This window comes from Felis catus, chromosome D1, assembly GCF_018350175.1.
Source record: "Felis catus isolate Fca126 chromosome D1, F.catus_Fca126_mat1.0, whole genome shotgun sequence".
NCBI classification, from domain to species: Eukaryota; Metazoa; Chordata; class Mammalia; order Carnivora; family Felidae; genus Felis; species Felis catus.
In genome coordinates, this window is record NC_058377.1 from 3318940 (window position 1) to 3334412 (window position 15473).

General features: G+C 38.5%; 1 protein-coding gene across 1 annotated transcript in view; it reads left to right on the forward strand.

Moving 5' to 3' along the window:
* The window catches only part of GRIA4 (glutamate ionotropic receptor AMPA type subunit 4), a 1433894-nt gene that overhangs the window by 629660 nt on the left and 788761 nt on the right, over positions 1-15473 (forward strand). Inside the window, exon 4 of the mRNA XM_045039802.1 lies at positions 10454-10523. The gene's annotated coding sequence lies outside the window, so the exon portion shown is untranslated. The remainder of the gene's footprint in view (positions 1-10453; positions 10524-15473) is intronic.

Genomic DNA, 15473 nt, shown 5'->3' on the forward strand with positions numbered 1-15473 from the left:
TTTCATTAGAGCATTTAGTACATTTAAATTTAAATCAATTATTGTTAGGCATGTACTTGTTGCAATTTTGTTACTTCTCTATGGTTGTCTTTGTAGTTCTGCTCTATTCCTTTCTTCTCTTGCCCTTTTCCCTTATGGATTATTATTATGTTTTTTATTTATGAAGTTTGGATTCCTGTACTATTTATTATGTATGTGTATATATTATAGGTTTTTGATTTGTAGTTACCATTGAGTTTATATATAACATCGTATCATATAGAAGTTTGTATTAAGTTGTTGGCTGCTGAAGTTTGAACACATTCTAAAAGCTTTAAATTTTTACTCCCTCCATTTTTTTATGGATCTGATGTCATAATTTACAGTGTTTCATTTTTAAATCTCTTGGTTGACTTGTGTAGGTTTAATTGATTTTACTGCTTTTGGGATTTAAACTGTATACAATTTATAAGTGATTAATCTACTGTCTCTATTCTATGTTTGCATTTACCTGTGAAATTTTTTTCTTTTGTAATTTTCTTACTCCTAGTTATGGCTTTTTTTTTTCCAACCAAAGAATTCTCTATAGCATTTCTTGTAAGGCTGGATTAGTGGTGATGAAATCCTGTAACTTTTATTTCTCTGGGAAACACTTTACCTCACTTCTATTCTGAATGAAAACCTTGAATATTCTTGGTTGCAGGTTTTTTTTTCTTTTCAGTACTTTGAACATATGATGCCTCTCCCTTTTGGCCTGCAAAGTTTCTGCTGAAAAATCACCTGACAGCCTTATGGAGTTTCCTTTAAATATAATTGCTTGCTTTTCTCTTGCTGCTTTAAAAATTCTTTCCTTCTCACTACCTTTTTGCCATTTTAATACTATGTGGTGTGGGCTTCTTTGGGTTGATTTTGTTGGGGATCTCTGTGACTCCTGGATCTGGAAGACTATTTTGTTTTCCAGATTAAGGGGAGATTTAGGATATTACTTCTTCAAATAAATTTTCTCCTCCTTCTCTCTCTCTAGTCCTTCTGGGACTCCTACACTGTCAGTTATTACAGTTGATGATGCCACTAAGTTCCCATAACTGATTCTCATTTCTTATTATGTTTTTTGGTTTTTGCCGTTTGGCTTGGTTGCTTTCCATTAGCCTGTCTTCCAGGTCCCTGATCTATTCTGTCTCCTCTGATCTGCTACTGATTCTCTCTAGTGTATTTTTATTTCAGTTATGGAGTTTTTCATCTCTAACTGGTTTGTTTTTATATTTTCTATCTCTGCTGAATATCTCACTGAGATCCTCTCCTCTTGTCTCCAGTCTAGTGAGTATCTTTGTGACCATTACTTTGAATTCTTTATCAGCCATATTCATTGCATTCAGCTGTAATTTTGTCCTGGTTTTTCATTTGGAATATATGCCTCTGTCTCCTCATTTTGTCTGACTCTCTGTGTTTGTTACTATGTATTAGGGAAGTCAACTATGTCTCCTGCTCTTGAACGCAGTGGCCCCATGAAGAAGAGTTAGTGCCCTGCAGTGGGGTGTCCCCTGTTCACCAGGAACAGGTACTGCAACATTGCCTCCTGTGTGCATTGCATGTGCCCTGCTGTGGCCAAGCTGTGTTGCCTTTGGCCCAGTTGGCTGCATTGGCCCACTTTGCCTTTTGTGGGTGTAACAGGCAGGACTTTGTCCCTGTGCTGTTAAGCGGCCTAGCTAACAACACCAGGAGCTTGTTGTTGGACAGCACCAGCAGTCAGACCGATGCCTGCCCTCAGTCGGTCTGCTGGGGCTGTGTTTCACTAGTAGACAAGGCACTCTCCCTGTGCTGCCTCTGAGAGGCTTCCATTGGTCGGTGGAGCTGGCATCAGACCAGATGCCTGTCCTCGGTCCATCAGCCAGGGCTACAGCTGCTCTTATTAGCAGTGTGCTGTCCCTGTGTAGCCAGCTATAAGGTTTGGCTCTGGGACTGCAGGCGCAGTGACATGTGTGGTTATCTTTCCCTCTCCCCAGGTCAGGAGTCATTTTGGAGTGGTGCCAGTCCTTGATGGGGTTGCTTGTAGGGTGGCTCAGGGAAGAAACTGCTTTGGAGGGATGCCTGCTGCATGGGGTGGGTTGGATGGGGCAGATTCACAGAGGAACACAGGGGCGGGGTACACAGTGCTAGAATATAGTTGGAGGGTGTTCACACTGGTTCTTGCAAGTGTCTGACTATGCTGCAGCAGGGAAATAGAAATGGTGACTACCAGCACTTTGTTCTTGGAGGATTCTCCCAAAGATCCCTGCCCACCACCCCCCTCAGGGATTTGTAAAGAAATCTCTTTCACGTATACCCCAGGTGCTTTTCAAACTACTGTGTCTATACTTTGTCTCTACAGGGTTGTTTATTATGCTGTCTCTTTAAGCAGGGTGATTCAGTTTCCTCTTGCCTTTTGACTGTCCCAGAGCTAAGCCCACTGATCTTTAAAGTTCGCAGAAGTAAGCCTTGCTGATTGTAAAACCTTGCAAAGCTATGCCCCATTGATTTTCAAAGCCAGAAATTATGGGGAATCATTGCACCAGTGCAGGTCCCCCATGTGTGGCATTCCTGGTGTGGGGTCTAATGTCCTCATACCTCCGTGTGGTGTCCCTCCTGTTTGTGGATATTCTAGCACGATATTTGGCTTCCAATCACATCTCCACCCCTCTCACTCTTACTGATGTGGCCTCCTCTCTGTGATTAACTGTGGAAAATCTGTCCTGCAGGGTTTAAGTTGTTTTCAGAGTTTGTTGTAGAGATGTAGCTATTAACTCGATGTGTCTGTGGGACAAGGTGAGCTCACGATCCTTCCACATTGCCATCTTCCTGACCTCCCTGATTTTTGTTTCCATTTTTAATAGCCCATTTTTATTTTGTTCCATAAAATTATTACCCACAACATATAGTAGATACTTTTTAAACACTGGTTTGCTAACTTTTCTTCAGTTTTTGCGAAGAAATAAAGATGAATTCAATACAATAGCTAATAAAATTCCAGGGAGGTTTTCTGAGGGAACTTTAAAAAGTGATTTTGAACTTTGAACATGAGAACAACATTTTGTAAATACTTGGAACAATTTTAATGACAGTATTTGTATCACAACTACTGATCACTGGGAAAGAATATTTATTTATTAAATGATGTCATGGACACTAAGCAGGATCCAATTCATACTATATACAGTAATAAACTCTAGATGGATTAAAGCCCTAATTGTGAAAGATAAAGCTATTAAGTTAATGAAGAAAATCTAGGATGATATTCTCTTGACCTTGGTAGGAAATTACACATTAATTAAGACCCTAATAGTAAAAACAAAAAAAAAAAAAACATTCAAATTGATAAATCTTTCTTTATTAAAATTAAGAAATTCTCTTCAGCAAAAGATACCACAAAGTTATTAGAGAGATACATTCAATAAAAGTATTTGCAGCATTTAAACTTCCCTAAAATTGTACTCTCTAGATTAAAACTGCTCTACTCCAATGACTTAGAGAGGACCCAATAGAGAAAGAAACAAAATCAGTGTTTAAGAAATTCACAAAAAGAGATTTGGAAATGACCAGAGAGTGCATGATGAGATTTTCAATCTCCTTAACCATTAGAAAAACACAAATTACAACAAATATGTAGCACTCACATTCTCTAGAATAGAAAATTGACAAAATCAGTATCAAATGTTGACCAGAATATGGAGTCCTAGGAAACTGCATGTACAGCTGGTAGCAGTTTAAAGTTCTAACCACCTTATAAGTCAATCATGTAGTAGGTAAGTGAAATAAACATGTGTATAGTTTATAATTCAGCCATCATACCTCAGGTTATATCCTAAAGATGCTCTGTCTCAGATTCATATGATAGCATGTACAAGGTGATGCTTTCTAGTGTTTGTTCTGATGCTAAGCTATTGGAAGCATTGATAGGAGACCGGATAATGGAATATGCTTGAATATTGAGAAAAGTTGATGGAGACTTACATCAGGCAATATAGGTATGAATTTCAAACATTGGGTGGATTAAGAAAAAGAAAGCAGACTGAGATTTATAGCATGAAATACGACTTGTAGAATCATTTAAGTAGGCATCTAGAGATAGAATAACCTCACATGTATTTCAGAATAAATTATCTTATTTGGGTAAGGACACATGTAATTACATTAAAATGATGCCTACAGTAGGGAGAGTAAGTAAAGATGCAGGAGAAATTAATCATAGACTAAAATGAAGAAAGGCTTGGAAAGAATGAGGACCGTGTGAGATGAGGTGTAGTTTAGGATACAAGCCTAAGCACGTATATCACAATAACAATAACAATAGCAATAACACAATAACAATCGAGAGGGTTGAGACAGAAGATAAGGAAAAATAAAAACAAAAACTTTGTCACTTGAACTTCTTGTACTTTTTGGCTCTGTTGATTAAAATAAGTTAAGGCATAGGCTCCTCCCTCTGGCCCTCAAGGCTGTCCAGTCTCAGTCATTGATCTACGATGTCTCACTTTCTGTATTAACCATGATTCTTTATTTTCTAATTATAACTTCCTCCTTCTGCTAGGAACTACACATGACATAATTGGGGAAAATCTGGCTTGGTTTATGTGTTGGCCCTTCCCTGATCAGTCTTTCCATGAACAAAATAAATCACACCCTGTGTACTGAGCTCAGCCTGTGGTTCGAAAGCTCATCCGGGTGTACCAGGATAGACTGTTTTACCAAAAATACAAGGAGATGAGAAGTGTACTTTCTCATCCAGAAGTACATCGTGGTACACAGCATTAGGCAGGTATAGGGAAGTGTTGAAGGGATGTGGGCAGGGCAAGAATAACATTTGCTAGAAATTACCCATTGAAAAACTCACTTGTACTGCAATTATTTCCGCTCTGCCCTGTAACCAATTTTTTTCAGACACTGGTCGGTTACAATTTCTAAATAAAATAAAATCAAAAGCCTTAAAATAACAAAGCATTACCAATACCCTGACTCAGAACTTATTTTGCATTAAGCTGCTTCCTATCAGGTTTAACACTGGCCATGGCAGTAGCAAGATAGGCTGCTATAAATCCTTGAGATCCAGTCACCTTTTGTCATGTGCCTTGTGATAATCAGTGTATGGGTCAAGGTTCTCAAGAAAAAAAAAAATAGGAGATCTGCAGTGAGTAAGCTGTAGCCCAGGAGAGCCAGTGGTGTGGTCTTGGTCCAGTTTGAAGCCCTGAGGACCTGGAGAGCTCATGTGTGAGTTCCAGTCCAAAAGCCAGGAGGCTCAAGACCTTTTAAGACCTAGTGCTTCAGTTCAAGTCCAAACGCAGGTCTTAGAGCTGGAATAGAGCAGCTCTAAGAATCAAGCTGAAGAGATTCTCTTTTATTCAAAGAAAGGTCAATCTTTTTGTTATATTCATGTCTTCAACTGATTAGATGAGACCTAACCACATTAGAAAGGGCATTCTCCCTTACTCAGTCTATGGATTCAAATACAAAGCCCATCCAAAAGTGTCCTGATAGACATACCCAGAATAATGTTTGACAAAATATCTGGGTAACCTGTGTTTCAGTCAAGTTGGCACATGAAATTAACCATCACACAAGATCAGTTAACTGTATCAGTTTATTAAATGGTTTCCTTGCCTATTAGTTTGAAGAATCTAGAATAAACAGGTGGTAGTCATGGCTTTAGACTTAAGAGGAAGTCTGATTTTGTCTGTCCCCTTAGAGTGTTCTGATCCAAGGGAGCCTAAAATTCCAGGGATAAGCACAAATTTCAGAGTGGGTCACTAAGAATTATGACAAGAAATGGTGCATTTAGTTCCTCCCCTTGGTTTCTTCACCCATGAATGCTAACTATGAGGTGGAAAGCACCATTGTTCACCTCCCTTCCATGGGGCATGATCACCAAGATGCCACTTCAACTGTGCCTCTAAGGGCTTTGCAACGTCTTATCATGTTGGAATCTTCTGGGTAGTGTGGTATATGGTATAGCTAGTGGATTTCATCATTATTTAAATACTGTCACACTTCCTTTGCTGAAACATGTTATGGGAGGTCCTATAATGATAATTCTGATAATCAACTCGCCACAGGTAGATGTCTTAGAAAATGGTACAACATCTGGAGCTTAATGTCAGTTTATGTTCCTAACGTTTGGACATTCAGCAATGACACTAGCTACTTCAGACTTGGTTGGAGGGAGCCGTGATACTGGACCGTGCCCTGCCTCCATCCATGTCCCCACAACTACCTCGTCTATCAGCCCAGCAGTGAAAATAATGGGGCCAAAGGCAGAGACTGGCTGAACTCCGCCAGACCAGTCATCTTATCATCTTATCATCTTATCAAGTAGTTGTTCAATACCTTCTCTGCTCTGAATGTTTTTTGGTAGGCATTATGTGAGAAATAAATATTAACACACTTTTTTCCACTCTTGTAGATCCAATCATAGGCTTCTTTCCCAGATGACTTTGTCTTCAGTCTTCTAATCTTGCTCCTTCTTGGACCCTGAATAACGAGTGAAGCCAGTGGATATGCATTTGTCTGTAGAGTATCTTGATCCAGGCCATTGGTCTCTTCCACCGAGTTGATGATTGGGTGTATTGCTCAAAGCTCTGCCACTGAGAGACTTGTCACTGTCCCCCACTGGCCAAGAGTTGCCTCTAGATTCCAACTCTCTGGTGCTTTTGGATTCTCCTGCCTACAAAGATGGTGTCTTCACTGGTCAGAATAAAATCCCTCAGGTGTAGAATCACAGATATTCATTTTCAGTAAGCATGATAGGCTTATAGGGGTAACTGCCAAGGCGATATCAGCAGGGTCCTGGTAGCCTCTGCTTAAGCAGGAAAAATGATCGTAGTTGTCTCTAATTTCTTTCCTTAATCTTTCTTACTCTCCAGCAATCTATGAATTTGATGTGAAATATCTGTACCCCCTCAGTCGCTGTCTTCATGATCTGTTCAGTGTAATAATGGCCTCCCTGCATTTAATTGCCCTTCTTTAAAAATGCTAAATATTTGTTTTTCTTCTTTAATGCCAATTAACATATTTAATCTGACTCTGGGTATTTTTCAACTATATCATAACAGCCCCCAGATACTTAGATGCATTGCAAGTAAACTGCAAGGTTTTTTGAACCCGAAGATAATTTCTTACTCACCCCTGCATCTCATATATCTAAAAGAGTACCTGGTCGAAAGTAGGTACCCATTAAGTAGACATTTGCTGAATTATGTTAAATTTAACATTCCTATATTCGTGTTCCTTCAAGCAACAATGACAATGTTAAGTGCAGAATAGGTATTCTGAATTATCTGTTGGATTGAGTTGCATTAAGAATCCCAAGTTCTACTTTTCCTTCTTGGACTTTGGGTTAACTTTTGATTCTCTTTTAGATTCTCATATCCACATAAAACAAGTCCAAAAAGTTGTTTATCTTGAAGCTTTACCACTGTTCGATAAAAGCCGATGTAAGAAATATTAAAGTGGGTGGAAAGTTGATGTGCTATTGATTGGTTGTGCAATTGGATAAACACAGTGATATGGAATGTTTAGTGACACAGCCAAAAAGATTCAGAGTGGAGGAGGGGATCCAGCCTCATTCTCTTTTGAAGTTATTACTGTCTGTTACCTTCATGACCCCAAGTCCAACACTGATAGTACATTTTTTAATATGTAGGCTTAAAATCCTTTTTTCAGAGAGTATTTGGAAATTGGATCCTGGATTTTTATTATTTAACAGCCTGCTCCTCTTACAGTCAACAGCCCTCCCATCCCAAACCAACCTGCTTTCCAGGTAGCAGAGGTATTTCCTTAGGATGTCAAGCATGCAGAAGGACTGGTGACTTATTCGGTTGTCTTCTGTGGAAACCGAGCCCCACGGCAGGCATGCCGCTGTCATCCAAAGATGAGAATCTACAGTATCAACTCAGTATTAACTGCCAGTTGGATGCGGAAAACACCCTAAGAATACTCAGCTTTGCATGCAAGATTGTCGCTTGTCAAATAATTATAAGATATGAGGCACTGTCGTGAAAATGGGGATAACTTGCTGTCCCTGAGTCATACTAGCCCGTGATTATTTGCCTCTGACCTGGTGGGTTACACCATGGGACTTCACCACTTGCATTCAGTTTGATGCTTCATTTATTCTTCCCCATTTTTGTTTCAAGGATTGTTCTATTTTTATCCTTATGTTAGTACTTTCACTGTACATCTAGTTTCTTAGCTTTACCTGCCCCCCACCCCATCTGTTCATCTACACACGTTCGCGGTGATGTCCCTTTTCTCACATGCAGGGAGAAGCCTGGAGCACTTCACCCCAAAGCTGCCCCCACAACTGAAACAATACGTGTGTGATCTTCAAGGCAATTCTGCAGATATGGCAGCTCAATCGTGCCTTTTCTTCCTACATATTTGGAAATAAATTTTTTTTATGTTTATTTATTTTAGAGAGAGAGAGCAAGCAGGTGAGGAGCAGAGAGAGAGGGAGACACAGAATCTGAAGCAGGCTCCAGGCTCTGAACTGTTAGCACAGAGCCTTGTGTGGGGCTTGAACCCCTGAACCGTGAGATTGTGACCTGAGCCAAAGTCGACGCTTAACCGACTGAGCCACCCAGGCGCCCCCATATTTGGAAATAGAAGCTTAAGATTAAACAATTTACCTAATGTCGCAAAATATTTTAATAGCACGGTCAGGATCAGGATTCAAGTCTTTCCGTTTTCAGCTCCGCTTATGGTTGATTTCTGAGTCTCCAGTGCTTTGCTCAATGCCTGGAAAAATAGGTGTTCAATAAAGTATATATTTTATTAACAAATAAAGGTACATAAAAATGAAATAAAGCTCAGAACCCTTCATCAATTGTTTATGTTTTATTTTTTATTTTACAAATACTATATTCACCACAGAATGTAATTTAATACACTTAGAGTAAAAGGAGAAATAGCAAAGTGGTTTAGACCAGTCATCTCCAGAGTGAATTGCTTATATATCTGGAGGTGTTCAAGCATACAGTTATGGCACAGGGGAAATGCATCAGGGTTTTAGATATGATTTTTGTTAAAACAATGCCCTGTATGGTTTTAAAAGTCAAACAGTTCAAAAAGTTTTAATGAAAATGTCAGTAATCTTCACCTCCTGTCCATCCTTTATCTCTGTTGCCAAGTAAGCCGTCTATGTTCTTCTTAGTTATTTTTCTTGCCATTTAATTCCATATTTCTATTTGTATTTGCTTTTTAACTCATCCTCTTAAATTCCATATTTGTACATTTTAAAATTGTGCATAAAATGATAGTAGGATAGGACATGTGTATGTAATTTATAAATATCTACATATCAAAGGCACCTACAAAACTGTGGTCTACACTAGAAGCGTGAACCTCTATCTACAGCGATCAGGTAGATGATCGTCCAGGGGCCTGAGCAGAGCAGAAAGACCATTTATGTTTTGGAAATATGCTCTAGAAAAAGGCCACATTTCCTCTGCAAGTATAGTCTAAAGGGTCTTGGGAAAATGGTATTAGGGTCTACGGGAATCTTTCACAACATGCTTTGTGACCATCTATAATTGAACAGAAACAAGATAAATGTAGAGTAGACACTAGGGTTTGAAATCAAATCTCTAGGAAGTGCACTTGTCTTTAAGCCAAATGCTCATCGCTATCACTTCTCACCCAAAGGCTTTCTTTTGTACTGAATCTAGTCTCCTTCACAAACTCAGGCAGTGTGAGTTAATGTCATGAGTGAGACTTGGCACAAGTCATGAAGCCACAGGGGAACAGGCAATTATTAATGGCATAAATACTCATAAATTTATTTCTTAAACATGGAACGCCTGCAGCCTTGTTTTTTCCCCAGGCCGCTGAACTAGAATCAATTTATCATGTGTAGCTTTCTGGTATACAATTTTATTTCAAATGGTTTGCACTGAAAAGAACACCTCCCTTTTTGAAGGCATTTTTATCTCTGTCTTATCTAATTGTCAAAGAATATTCATGTATCATTATATCTCACTTCAAAAACATCATATGATAATTATTCTTAACAGAAATTTATCTTAAAGCCTTATTCCAGCTTGATCTATAGATTCACTGAAATCCCAATCATAATTCAAGTAAGTTACTTGGTGACTCAGTTTGTGGACAAACTGATTCTACTCTACTTAGAGTAAACTCTTGTGCCGTGTAAGCCAGCGTCACCAGACGCTTGCAGACTTCATGGTGTTGTCTTGTTTGAGACAGGACATCACTGTCACAGTGTGGCATCAGCACATGGCACATGGCACTAATTGACAGAGTAAGAACTCCAGTATCTGGTGACAATCTTGAAGCCATTGGTTACCAGCTGCCTTAAAACATTTCATATCCTCCAAAGATTTGTAATTAAGAGCAAGGAGTCAAATAATCACCAAGAAAATAAAACACAGTATGTTGTCAATTTTTATTTTCTTTCCTAACTATCTTTTGTGTTTTGGCTATTTTCCAGAGGTGATGTTTCCTGGCAATGAGTATAGCAGAAGCTTGAGAGATACGAGTTGGATTTTCTACTGCTACCTGTGAGTAACTCCTGAACATATTTTCTGCATTTAGGTATCTGGGTTTCTTATTCATTCAGATGTTGCAGAGAAATCTTACTAGGGCCTCCTGAGATGTAGATGAAAATGTAAGTCAGACAGTGTTTGCCCTCAAGAGCTGACGGCATAGTGAGGATGATGAGAAAGGTAAGCACATGTGAACAAGAGTGTGCACGTGCTGTTCCAAGGCAGGTGAAAAGTGAGATTGGCAGACAGAGTATCTAAATCTCTCTGAGTGACCAGGTCTGGGATTCCAACAGGAGTAGACATTGCTGTTGGGCTGTGAAGGATGAAAACAAGGTTTACAGTCATAAAAGCAGGTGGGTTTCCAGAAAGAAAGAGTAGCTTGGGATATGTAATAGTGCCTGCCATTTGTTGAACATTCATTATGTGCCAAGGACTTTCTACAAACGAATTTTGATCTTATTAAGATCATGATTGTGATTTCCATTTCACTGAACAGTTTCATGAGTCAGAGAGGGCATGCCACTTGGCCAAAGTCATGCTTCTAAGAGTGGCTGAGATTAGATTTGAACAGAGGTACATCCAACTGGCTCTGAGCTTACATGTTTCCAAAACACCACATGCTTCTCTCTCTACACAAGTGTCAATTTCCCTTCCAGCTGAAGACTCTAACCTTTTAAATTTCCAACATGTGGAAATGTCGGGAAGAGTGACAGTGCACAGGAATGGATTGCTGTGATCATTGTTGAATGCTGTACTCTTTCTGTATTGCAACACTTTATTTATGCCACAGCTGCGGGATTTAAAGCACCATTCTGGGAGTCTGGAGGTTTATGCCATTGGCTGCATTTTAAATAGACACAAAAAAGGTTATATGAGGAGCCTTCTCAGTGAATGTTTTTATGGTTATATGCGTACGTGTATCTATCTCTCTAGTTAATGTAGTATTCGTCTAGCATTCAGAATGAGGGGCATTAAAACTCTTGTATCTTCCATGAAGTTACCAATTCAAATGAGCCCTTTCATGATTCCCAGCTAGGTGATGAAATGCCTGAGGTGTTTACAACCGGCTTTGGTTCTTGTTCTACCCGAGCTGATTACTTCCTCGTTGGGCAGTAATGATACTATTTTGGTAAACGGCATGCCTTCTGGATGTGGAACTACCTGGGTATTAATCCCAGTTCTGCCATTAAAATATGTAACCCAAGACAAGTCAATCAGCCCCAAAAGCCTGATATGTAAAGTGGGGATTTATATTTGTTTCACTGGACTGTTCTGAGAATTAAGTATAAATAGATCCAGTGTGTAAACTCTCAAACATTTAGTGTGTTTTACCATAAAAAAATAGGTATTGCTCACGATTATTATGGGAATAATTGCAGTATGTAAATTAGCCTTCTCCATCAATAGCTGGGTTATTTCCTGTTAACACAAGTTCGGTTATTCAACCAAATATTTACCAGAAAGTCAGCACTGTGTTAAAATTCAAAAAAATTTTATCATAAAAATAGTATTTTCATTGGTTGAAGGATCTTGAGATCTAGAGTAAAGCTCCTTGTGTCAGACACCACACAAAGCAAGGAGAGAGCAAGGAAAAAATAAATATGAAAGTTCATCACACTGTTTGGAATATATCTTCATGGGGGTTGAGATTTGGCCAGTAATTCTCCTTTTTTAGTGGGGTCTTTGTCTGGTTTTGGAATCAAGGTAATGCTGGATTCATAGAATGAGTTTGGAAGTTTTCCTTCCATTTCTAGTTTTTTGGAAGTTTGAACAGAGTAGGTATCAACTCTCCTTTAAATGTCTGGTAGAACTCCCCTGGGAAGCCATCTGGCCCTGGACTCTTATTTGTTGGGAGATTTTTGATTACCGATTAAATTTCTTTGCTGGTTATGGGTCTGTTCAAATTTTCTATTTCTTCCTCTTTCACTTTTGGTGGTTTGTGAGTCTCTAGGAATTTGTCCACTTCTTCCAGATTACCCGGTTTGTTGGTATATAATTTTTCACAGTATTCTCTTATAATTCTTTGTATATCTGTGGTGTTGGTTGTGATCTCTCCTCTTTCATTTGTGATTTTTGTCTTTTTTTGGGCCCTTTCTATTTTCTTTTGGAGAAGTCTTATTAATCAGTTTTATTAATTCTTTCAAAGAACGAACTTTTAGTTTTGCTGGTGTTTTCTCCTGTTTTTTATTTGCTTCTGTATCATTTATTTCTGCTCTAATCTTTATTATTTCCCTTCTGCTGCTGGCTTTCCTCTTTATTTGCTGTTCCTTTTCTAGCTCCTTTAGGTGTAAGATTAGGTTGTTTACTTGGTACTTTTCTTGCTTCTTGAGATAGGCCTGAACTGTAATGTATGTAACGATCAGGACTGTCTTTGCTAATCCCAAAGGGTTTGGGCTGACCTGTTTTTATTTTCATTTGCTTCCATGTATTTTTAATTTCTTCTTTAATTTTCTGGTTAACCCATTTATTCTTTAGAAGGATGTTCTCTAACCTTCATGTATTTTAGGCCTTTACAAATTTTTTCTTGTCATTGATTTCAAGTTTCATAGTGTTGTGATCTGAAAATATGCATGGTATGGTCTCCATCTTTTTGTAGTCGTTGAGGGCTGATTTGTGGCCCAGTATGTGATCTGTTCTGGAGAATGTTCCTTGGATACTCAAAAAGAATGTATATTCTGCTGTTTTAGGATGAAATATTCTGAATATATCTGTTAAGTCCACCCTATCCAGAGTGTCATTGCAAGCCATTGTTTCCTTGTTGATTTTCTGCTTAGATGATCTGTCCATTGTTGTAAGTTGGGTGTTAAAGTTCCCTAGTATCATTGTAGTGCTATCAGTGAGCTTCTATATATTTGTTATTAATTTATTTATATATTTGGGTGTTCCAGGTTGGTGGCATAAATATTTATAATTGTTAGATCTTGATAGATAGAGCCCTTAATTATGATGTAATGCCCTTCTTCATCTCTTGTTACAGCCCTTGTTGTAAAATCTGGTTTGTCTAGGGGGCGCCTAGGTGGCTCAGTCATTTAAGCATCTGACTTTGGCTCAGGTCATGATCTTGGGGTTCATGAAATTGAGCCCTACTTTGGGCTCTTGCTGTCAGTGCAGAGCTCAGTTCAGATCCTCTGTCTCCTCCTCTCTCTGCCCCTGCCCCGTCCATGCATTTTCTTTCGCTCTCTCAACAATAAACAAACATAAAAAAAAATAAGTAACATTAAAATAAATGAATACCTAAAATCTAGTTTGTTCGATATAAGTATGGCTACTCTGGCTTTCTTTTGACATCCATTAGCATGACAGATGGTTCTCCGTCCCCTCACTTTGAATCTGCAGGTGTCTTTAGGTCTAAAATGAGTCTCCTGTAGGCAGCATATACATCAATCTTGTTGTTTTTCTTGATCCATTATGACACCCTCTGTCTTTTGACTGGAGCATTTAGTCCATTTATATTCAGAGTGATTATTGAAAGATATGAATTTAATGCCACTGTGTTACCTATAGAGTTGGTGTTTCTGGTGATGTTCTCTTGGCCTTTCTAGTCTTTGTTGCTTTTAGTCTTTTTTTTTTCCTCCCCTCGAAGTCTCTCTGTTAAAATTTCTTGCAGGGCTGGTTAGTGGTCACAAACTCCTTTAGTTTTTGCTTATCTGGGAAATTCTTTATCTCTCCTTCTATTTTGAATGATAGCCTTGCTGGATAGAATATTTTTGGCCGCATATTTTTCTGATTCGCCACATTGAATCTCTCCTGCTACTCCTTTCTGGCCTGCCACGTTTCTGTGGATAGGTCTGCTGTGAACCTTATCTGTCTTCCCTTGTAGGTTAAGGACTTTTTTTTCCCTTGCCACTTTCATTATTCTTTCCTTGTCTGTGTATTTTGTGAACTTGACTATGATATGTCTTGGTGATGGCTGGCTTCTATTGAATTTAATAGGACTTCTTTGTGCCTCTTGGATTTTATGTCTGTGTCTTTCCCCAGATTAGGGAAGTTTTCAGCTATAATTTGCTCACATAAACCTTCTTCCCCTTTTTCTCTCTGTTCATCTTCTGGGACTCCTATGACATGAATGTCCTTACACTTTAATAAATCACTGAATTCCCTAAATCTGCCTTTGTGAATACTGACCTTTGTTTCCCTCTTCTTTTCAGCTTTGTTTTCCATAATTTTATGTCTTATATTGCTACTTTTCCCCTCCCCCACTCATGCTCTGTCTGTCTCTCAGAAAAATAAGTAAATGTTAAAAAAAATTATAACTTCATTAATTCTTTTATTTTTATGGTCTACAGTGTGTTAAATAATTTTTATAATGTCTGCAGTAGCATACAAAAACAAAGCAGTAACAACCTAATTTAGGGGTAATGTAGCAAGTAAGTAAAATACCAGCTAGAATACAAGGAGCTACCTGCTCTTATAGTAGTATGCATGTGCTAATACGGGAATGAGAAAACATAGTAATTTTGGGGATTCACGGGGCTGTAACATTTGAGCTAAGTCATGAAAGATGAATAAGAGACAAGTTCTGGCTTCATGGGTGAGTAGCCTGTGTAGTCACACAGATCCTTGTATTCAGTATCACAGACAATATTTTCCATTGGAAGCAGGATTTGCTTTTAATGTGGAAAGAAGGTAAGATACTGCATCACATCCTTTCTTAATCATGTTACTTCCATGTATTAGCTAATTGCTTGTGCTGAAAATGAAAATAAAGAAGGATAGGGAAAGATAGGGCAACCGATAGTTTATTTTCCTTTTGTTTGTCCTCACTCATCGGTAAGCAGAAGGTACAGTGTCAGTAGAATGGGTGTAAGGTAAAAACAGATGAGACAGAGCCAAGGAAATAGCCAACAAAACAAAAAGATGACCTACAAAATAGGGAAAAAAATTGCAAACCTTGTGTCTTTCGCTAAGTCGGAAAACAAAACAAAACAAAACAGAACAAAACAAATAGTCTAATTGAAAAATGAG